Here is an 8,460-nt window from a genome sequence, read left to right as displayed (position 1 = left end):
AAGAAGCAATTTGGCTTACTATTCTGGTGGCTAGAAAGTTCAAGATTGGGCATATGCATCTGGTGAGGGACTTGGACTGGTTCAACTCATGGCAGAAAGCAAAAGGGAGCTGGCATGTGCAAAGAGATCACCTGGTAAGAGAAGAAGCAAGAGAGCAAAATCAAGGAAGTCAGACTTTTAACAACTCACTCTTTATAGATGGATCTTTTCCCTCAAGGGTGAGAACACACTCACTCCTAACGCAGGACATTAACCTATTCATGAGAAACCCACCCCCATAACCCTTATACCTCCCATAGGCCCCACCTCCCGACACTGCCACACTGGAGATCAAATTTCATCATGAGTTTTGGTGGGGACAAACACACCACATACAAATCATAGCAAGATGTTTGTGTTGACCTTGGTCCTGGTGTACTCATTTTATTATTCACTTGGAGTCTTTTACTTGGAAGCCTCTTCAAAACCTATAGAAAGAGGCAAAAGCCAAAAACACTCTTGACTATGAGCTCTTTTAGCCATTGAACTGCTGGTACATAGTTTAATGCTCACATAAATATTTGTTGACTGAATGAAGGCACTTGATAACAAACCAGCTGAGAATAGCATGACATTGAAAAGAAGCACTAGTTACTACTTAATCTGACAGCAAGAAAATGTCATCATTGGAAACAAGGCTTTGTCTGGGTGTGGTGGCTCATGCCTGTAATCCCAGCACTTTGAGAGGTCGAGGCAGGCAGATCACTTGAAGTCAGGAGTTTGAGACTAGCCTGGCCAACATGGTGAAACCCTGACTCCACCAGAAAAAGACAAAAATTAGCCAAGTGTGGTGGTGCATGCCGGTAGTCCCAGCTACTTGGAAAGCTGGAGCAGGAGGATTGTTTAAACCCATGAGATGAAGGCTTTCATGAGCTGGGATTGCATCATTGCACTCCAGCCTGGGTGACAGAATGAGGCTTCATCTCAAAAAAAAGAAAAAAAAAAAAAAAAAAGGAAGAAAAAAGAAAACAGGGTTCAAGAAGAAAAATAGGAAATAAGAAGTAAGTACCAAGAGTCTAAAAAATGTTGTTATTGTATTTCCAGGAATCCAGTGGAAGATATGATCCAAAATGCATTCAAAATTTTAGGAACAAAGGTGTTCAACACTGAGTTTTCAAAATAATTGAAAAACTGGGAACAACTAAAATTCCAACAATAGGGGGATTAATAAGAAAATGCCAATTTTATTTCTGAAACATTGAATGCCTGCTACACTTGCTTTATAGTTAAGTAATTAATCAAATTCCACATAAACTGATGAAACACAAGTGCAAAGAATAGAGTTGTTTCAATGAACACAAAACGGAATGTTTAAGAAAAAGAATAATGAGTTTTTAAAAATAGCTACAGAGACAGTTGTGGACAAGGCAACTATAAAAGACTAAGAAATATTGCAAAAATCGAAGTGGACTTTGCACTCAGCTTTCTTTGTGAATATCTTACTTCTCTTCAAATGAACCCGAATTGGAAACCGTAAGACAAACATTATGGGTATAGTTAATGCAAGAATGAAATCCCCTGCTCAGAGAGAAGTCCCCATCCTTAATGAAAGGTCATGCATTTATAGGCTTTTAAGTTATAATAAAATGTCTAAAGGATGTATGTGTCAACATCTGTGATCCTAGCTTTCAGTGACCAATGTCAAGGCCAAGTGGAGTTTGATAAGAGGGGTTTGAGGTGGATAGGGTTTTGCTGTGTCCCCACCCAAATCTCATCTTGAATTGTGGCTCCCATAATTCCCACGTGTTGTGGGAGGGACCCAGTGGGAAATAATTGAATCATGGGAACGGTTTCCCCCATACTGTTCTTGTAGTAGTGAATAAGTCCCAGGAGATCTGATGGTTTTATCAAGGGTACCCGTTTGCTTGGTTATTCTCTCTTGCTTGCCACCATGTCAAGAAATGCCTTTCACCTTCTATCATGATTGTGAGGCCTTCCTAGCTACATGGAACAGAGTCCATTAAACCTCTTTTTCTTTATAAATTACGCAGTCTCAGGTATGTCTTTTTCAGCAGTGTGAAAATGGACGAATACAATGGTACAGTCATGAGAAGATAACAAGATCTGATGAATAATAAATAAAGTTAGCAAGTAATCAAGGAGTCTAACTATCTTGGGAGGGTGGGATTTTCTTTTCCTCATCTGTATTAGCTAAAATAAGCAGGTGTAATTTTTGTAAATTTTCCAAAAGCCCAAAAGCATTTCCACAGTATTCTGACCTAACCAAGCCCAACCTTTTCTCCCTGACCCGCCCATTGCCAAAGAAAACAGTTATTTCACTCTGACAATTTCTCTACCCACTGGACGGCGCTTTCCTTGGGTTGTTTTTGACTCCTGGGGTAGGGGGAGGTAGGGTCTCAATGTGGGGCTGTCCTGCAGTGGGAGGGGGATGCTTGGGGCCGACCAGCCATTCCCGCCCGCTTCCTCCCTCCTCCTGGGCCTCTCCAGACAAGTCAGGCAGGTGAGGGCGGCTGCAGAGGCACCTGCTGTGTTCTGAGAACTGTGATGCTATTTTTCTCTCTCCTCCCACACCCAGACAGCTCAAAAAAAAAAAAAAAAAGTCAAGAGAAGGAGGGTGAAGGTAGGAGAAAGGCTTCCGGAAACAGTTACAGGAGGGCATCGAGTCTCAGAAGAATCAGAGTCAGCCAAGAGCAAGAAACATCCCCCTTGGTAATGAGATGGGGTTTGAAAGAACCCACAGTAGGGGAGAAGCTCCCCACCCATTGCTACATCTGATCCCTCTCGGAAAAAGGCGAGGAAGATCAGAGACTCGGTGCCATGCCGGGCTATACTGCTTAAGAGTTGTGTATCTGGAAGCTGGTTAATGGCTTTGGGTCTCAGGTTTCCCTCTGTGAGGTGTGAACAATGAGCTCCATCCCACGGAGGTGCCATGAGGATGGAACGAAATGGGTGTGTTCACAGGACAAATTAAACACTGGTGCATGCCAGCCCTTCCCCTCCTGCCTGCGTGCTGCTGTCTGCTTGCTTGGGACCTCTCCTTTCCAGCCTTTCTGTTGGACCTCAGCCTCCCTGCCTCCCACCCCAGGAAGGCATCTGGTGTGCTCACTTTTCTGCCCTTTCAGTTGGCTCCATTTGTCTGGTGTTGTTATTTAGGCTCCTGGACTTCCCTTTCTTCCTCTGTAAAATGGTCCCAGTAAACAGCACCTATCTGGGGGCAGGGGGCATCACTGTGGGCTTTAAATAAATGCATGTAAAGAACTTAGAAGAGCGACTGGTACGCCTCTGGAATCAATTAGTGTGTGTGCCTGTGTGTGCATGTGCGTCTGTGTGCATGTATGTGTTTGCGTGTCTGTGTGTGTGTGCATCTGTGTGTGCATGTGTGTTCGTGCGTGTGTGCACACAGTTCCTAAGCTCCCTTTTACAGCCCCCTTTAAACTTTGGGTTTGTGCCACTTCTACCTGTCTGTTGAGTTCCTGAGCCCACCACTAGTTCTTTCATTTCTCTAGAGCCATTTTCCACGTTCTCCTCTCATGCCTAGAATAGGCCTCTTTGCAATGTATTTATTGAATTAGCTTTGTTAAAAAAAGAATCTTGGGAAGACATCCAGTTCTGCTTTCTTAGAGCCAAAAGCACTTCTCGCCCACTCTCTGCAGTCAATGCCCTGCTCTCTATGATGTGCACTCTCAGGATGGGGACAGAGTGTGAAAATAGATGGCCTTGGCCTTTGCCCATGTGCATTAGCATTTTAGCTGAACCATAATTTCATCCCCAGGGCACACAATAAGCTGGGGGCAAGGGGGAAGCTCAGGGAGTCAAATAATCACTCAAGAGTAACCATAGGCAGCTGTCGCCTCTAGATTCTGGGCTGAAGGACAGAGGTTGAGAACTGGTGTTTCCCAGGCTGAAACTCATCATGGGTTTGAGAGATTATCTTTAACGGGTCCTTATGTGTATATCTTACCTTCTTCATTAGTGGTGAACACCTGCAGGGCAGAGGCCGTAGCCTAGTAAGGGTTTCTGGAACACGTTGTTAGGCTCAGAGCGGTCTTGGGATCCATGCACTGACTCAGTCATTCAACAAACATTTTGAGCTCCTGTTATGTGCCAGGCTCTGCTCTAGGTGCTGGGATGTAGCAGCAAACAGGATGGGCAAGCCGGCTCCCCTTACAGCTTCTATTCTCATGGGAAAGAGCATGTGCGTGCACACACACCCACACCTACACACACAAACACACACACACACACACAGAGAGAGAGAGGAACCAGTTAGTGCCTCTCCAAGCTCACTCTCACAACCATTGAATCCTTGGGCTCAGAGCTGGGCCTGTGAGGATGAAAGGCCACGGGGAAGGCTGGGTGCTGGGAGCCACAGAGGGCTTTCAACAGGGAAGGGGCCTGCTCAGGCAAGGTTCTGCTGGCTGCTTAGCAGAGAGGCCCATAAGGGATCCAGGAGGCCAGAGAGGAAGAACAGGGGAGAGAGGGAAAGAAGGGAAACTCAGAGTCTGTTTTAGAATTGGGTTTTTAACAGCAGCAGCACCGACACCTGGGTGGGATGGCGCCTTGCTGGGGGCTGGGAGTGTCCTGTGCATTGCAGGATGTTTAGCAGCATTCCTGGCCTCTACCCACTCGATGCCAATAAAACTTCCTTCTAGTTATGATAACCAAAATGGTCTCCAGACACTGCCATGTGCCCCGTGGGGGCCTATATGGCCCCTGACCAAGAACCCTGATTTAGAGTAGACCCAACAGTACCTGCTCATGAACTTGATGGGCAGGGTGGGCATGGGACAGGGAGGCTAGTACTGGACAGAAAGACTCGTTTTTGTTTTTCCTTTTGAGACGGAGTCTCACTCTGTCATCCAGGCTGGAGTGCAGTGGCATGATCTCGGCTCACTGAAACCTCTGCCTCCTAGGTTCAAGCAATTCTCCTGCCTCAGCCTCCTGAGTAGCTGGGACTACAAGCACACGCCGTTACGCCCAGCTAATTTTTTGTATTTTAGTAGAGATGGGGTTTCAGGCAACCAGGCTGGCTTCGAACTCCTGAGCTCAGGCAATCCACCCACCTCGGCCTCCCAAAACGCTGGGATTACAGGCGGGAGCCACAACGCCCAGCCAGAAAGACTTATTTTTTAGCATCCACTTTGGGTGACACACAACGCCCCTGGAAGGACAATTGTCCACTGCCTGGTGCCCAGGTTGTCCCCACTGTCTCTGTGGGGCCAGGAGGGCCAGCCATATTGGATCCTGGCTGTGCCTCTGAGACCTCCCTACAGCGGTAAACTTGGGTGGAGTGATTCAGTCCCTTGGGTCACCAGCTGCCTGTGAGGATACCGCTTGGTGGCCAACTCTGCTTCATTCTGCATTGTGGCAAAAATGAAATAAAATAAAACAGCACACTGGTGGAAGCAGAGGGCATGCTCCACAGCCACGGTAAGCTACTCTGCTGGGCAATGTGAGGAATAGCCACAGCTACACACATATGTGAGGTCAGCTAGCCTCGAGTGAAGGTCAGGGCCGGCCCAGGGGTACAGAGACCATGCTGCTCTGAAGACCTGAAAATTGCCCTTTGCTTTTCCTCAACATAGCTCTCCCTGCCAGCCGCTGCACGGGCAGCTGAAAGATCCTTCACTTCCAGGAGGCTGAGCGTGACCGCAGCATCTTAGGGAGGGAACATCCACCTAGAGGACACTGGCACTCCTGTGGCTGGGAGCAAGGCCTACAGGGAAGAGGACGCTGGGAGGCATGTGTGGATGCAGAGTGTCCTGGGAGGGGCAGGCCAGGCTGGGCGGCTGCAGGATTAGGGGACTTTGGGAGGGAGGGTGGCAGCAGTGGGTTGAAGCCATGAGCATGAGGGGAGAGCATCCCCCAAAAGGAGGCGAGAAAATCAGCAAAGATAGACTTTGCCAAGGTTGGATCTTGGCTTTGGTGTTTGTTGATTTTTTTTTTTTTTGAGACAGAGTTTCACTCTTGTTACCCAGGCTGGGGTGCAATGGCGTGATCTCGGCTCACCGCAACCTCCGCCTCCTGGGTTCAAGCAATTCTCCTGCCTCAGCCTCCCTGAGTAGCTGGGACTACAGGTGTGCGTCACCATGCCCAGCTAATTTTTTTTTGGTATTTTTAGCAGAGACGGGGTTTCACCATGTTGACCAGGATGGTCTCGATCTGTTGACCTCGTGATCCACCCGCCTTGGCCTCCCAAAGCGCTGGGATTATAGGCGTGAGCCACCGCGCCCAGCCTGATTTTTTTTTTTTTTTTTTTTAAGCGACAAGGTCTTCTTCTGTCACCCAGGCTAGAGTGCACTGGTGCAACTGTAGCTCACTGCAGGCTCGACCTCCTAGCCTCAAGTGATCCTCCCCCACTTGGCCTCCCAAAGTGCTGGGATTATAGGTGTCAGCCACTGTGCCCAGCCTGTTTTAACTCTTTTTGAGGCCAATTCCCTCCATTGCGTTGTCAAGTGCTGGGTATTTTTGAATGTTCCACATTTGAACATTTTCCCCAATTTTTCGCCCATGAATAAATGCAGAACGAGGCGGCTGACACTAAAAGTGGGGACAGTCCTGAAGCTGCACCCACCGTGTGGCCAACAGGATGTGTGAAAAATACCCATTTCTGGAGAAAAAGTCTCAAGATTTGAGCAGAATTCATTCGGGAATTGTTCCTTCTGGTGGAAGGGGACCATCCATCCTTGGATGATGTCATCAGAGGCCATCCCCTGCAGTTTGAGGCACAAGACTGTAAGCTCCATGCAGGCAGGGGCCGTGCCAGCCTCTTCTTCCCCAGGGTCTGGCACAACTCCTGGCCCTAAGCAGGTGCTCTGTGAATAGTGCAGGAATGAATGAACGTGTGACCTGCCAGAACTCCATCCCAGTCACTGTCTGGGCTTTGATGCAAAGCAAGACATATTTAAAGAAAAAAAATGCGACCTTAAAATGGAGGGTCATGCTGAAAAACAGGTGAGGAGATGAAAGTATCTGCGGAGTGTGTCTGAAGCCAAATGCTCTTTGTTGAACACTGGAGGAAAAATAATTGCAAAGGGATGTAAATAAGGCCAAGTACACAGAGGAATGATCATTATCTTTATTCATACACACTTGCTTCCAAACTACAATTAATGTATCTAACAAAGCATATCATGCAAACGGAGATTAGAGGTTATACAAACTGAAAAAAGCAATGCAGTAATTTATACATCCATCTCCTCTGCTATATAACCAAATGGTGTTTGACAGCTGAATGGCCTCTACATTTTGTCAGTAGGTGCTTATACAGAAGGAAAAACCTCAACCTCCGTCTCTTCCTCCAGACAAAGTTGGGGTCTTATGTGATGTTTTTCAATCAATGATTTAAACATGGTATGTCCTTCACACACAAAAATCATGTAGCAAAAGCAATGACTTCAAATGCTTCTGTTCATAAAAGATATTCTCAGACCCTAACAGAAGGGATGTGAGGTTAATTTTGAGAAAACCTTTAGACTCAAAATAGTAACTACCTTCATGAATGATTTTGAATATTCTAGTAAACCAACCAATGCTTCAAGAAAAGAATTCCATTCTTCCAGGAAGAATATCAACAAAAGTCTACAGTCACAGGAATGGATACCCCTAAAGATAGGCGGAGGTGACGAAGACACAGTTGTTTAACTGGAAAATGCAAAGCTGCCTTTTATCTTATTTTAGAAATGAAGGGCCTTATAAAGTGGGCTTCATACCTACTTTCTGAACAGTGGAGTTTGGTCTACTCACGTAAGTGTATTTATGAAACAGACATCAACAGGCACGTGTGCTGCTGCCTTTTCTATCTTGGGAGTCTGAAGTATTTCTGAGTTGCCCAGTGGGCAAAATCCTTACAGAGCATCTCTGAATCTTCACCCAATGTGAAAGACCTGGGGACCTGGGGCATCTGGGGACAGAGCTGAGGAAGCGTCCTCCTTCTGCCAAAAGGTGGCCACAGAGCCTCTTGGAACAAGGAAAGGGGTCCCAGACACCCCTGGAAATCCTATTCCAGGGCTGCCTCTGGATGGGGGACACTAAAGCTGTCTTTCCTGTGGTTTGGAAGTTTCTAGACCTTAAGCAGTTGTCCCCAGTGTCTATTAAAAACTCACAGAGCATCAGTCTGCCAACAAGTTCTCCCTGAACTTGTAGTCATTCCCACGTGGACTCCACACCCTAGGAGCACGGGGGAATCTGGCAGTGGGGGAGCAGGTCAGGCATGCTCCAGCTGACCCAGGCTGAGTCCTCCTACAAGCTCCAGGGGATTTGACTCTTAGGAAATTGTCAGTGGCTTTATTCTAAAAACTCATTTTTAAAGAAGAATTGAGTTACTAAAGTTCTCCATAAAAAAGTACAAATAGCCCAGTATATTCAGTTGCTCTACTGGAATTAACAAATAATTTCTTCCTTTAGGTTAAAAAAAAATCTTTGGAATCTGTGGGCTTTTGTGTAGGGTCCCTGTAAGGC

Source organism: Sapajus apella, unplaced genomic scaffold (assembly GCF_009761245.1).
Source record: "Sapajus apella isolate SASKATOON/1434 unplaced genomic scaffold, GSC_monkey_1.0 scaffold48, whole genome shotgun sequence".
NCBI lineage: Eukaryota > Metazoa > Chordata > Mammalia > Primates > Cebidae > Sapajus > Sapajus apella.
This window is presented reverse-complemented; position numbering follows the sequence as displayed.